Here is a 1,071-nt window from a genome sequence, read left to right on the forward strand (position 1 = left end):
GGTGGCATCCACGGGCAAGATGCTCCTGCGGCTGTGAAGACGGGATCGTCCGGGGATGGCGTGGCCGAGGACGGGGTGGAGGACGAGACCGCCAGGAACGAGGAGCCCGAGTGACGGAGGGAGCACCGGGCTCGTCCCGTGGATGCCGACGTCACGGCGCACGGTGGGCAGCGGACACGGAGGCCGAGGCACACGGCGGGTGCCACCCGCCTCTCAGACGCCGTCCACGCACGTGGGCAGCTCATGGCATGACACGCGCTTTCGGGAAGCCAGAATTCTGAATAAGGATTTGGATGCAATGAAAAGACATTTGCCCGAAGCCCAGGCCTGAGGTCCAGGCACGCGGACTTGAGACGTCTCCAAGTGGCAGGGGGCCGGGATGGTGGTGTCAGGGAACAGACAGGAGGCAGAGAGAACATGCAGAGAGATGGCTGATTCGCGTCTGCTTCTCCCAGAATGCAAACCCGTGGACAGAGGTTTTACCTGTTTCTGCCCCGTTTTATCTCCAGTGCTTTGAACAGAGCCCCGCATGTAGAAGGCGCTCTAGAAATGTGCGTTTAATAAATGTTGGATGTGGACGTGGTTCATAGTGTAGCGGTGAGCACGTCTGCTTTACACACAGAAGGCCCTGGGTTCACGCCCCAGTGGAGCCACGATCCGTGGTCTACGGCCATGGCACCCTGAATGTGCCCGATGTCTGATCTCAGAAGCTAAGCAGGGTCGGGCCTGGTTCGTACTTGGATGGGAGACCACCTAGGAAGGCCAGGTGCTGTAGGCGTAAATAATAATGAGTAGTAAAAAGTAAATAAAAAAGTAAATAATGTCGAACGTGAGAGTGTTCCGTCGATGATGATACCGATGGTCCCAGATTAAGCACCTTCTGCAACATCTTCTTCCTGTAAGTCAGAGGGGTTCACCCTCCCTTTTAAGCGTGGTCTAGTTTTACATCGTGGTAGGCGTCATTCTATGGTGACGACGTTTTGCATTTCGTAGCATGTTATTCTATACTGTGCTCACGCTGTGCTGTCGCATCACTTTATTTATGATAATTACGACTTCCACATCTCTATT

At 54.7% G+C, this 1,071-nt stretch overlaps 1 pseudogene; it reads left to right on the forward strand.

Annotated features, from left to right (window-relative positions):
- Positions 1 to 662: 662 nt before the first annotated feature.
- On the forward strand, positions 663 to 778 carry LOC111733653 (annotated as a pseudogene).
- The last annotated feature ends 293 nt before the right edge of the window (positions 779 to 1,071 follow it).

The sequence above is a fragment of the Pteropus vampyrus genome, unplaced genomic scaffold (genome assembly GCF_000151845.1).
Source record: "Pteropus vampyrus isolate Shadow unplaced genomic scaffold, Pvam_2.0 Scaffold604, whole genome shotgun sequence".
Classification (NCBI taxonomy): domain Eukaryota; kingdom Metazoa; phylum Chordata; class Mammalia; order Chiroptera; family Pteropodidae; genus Pteropus; species Pteropus vampyrus.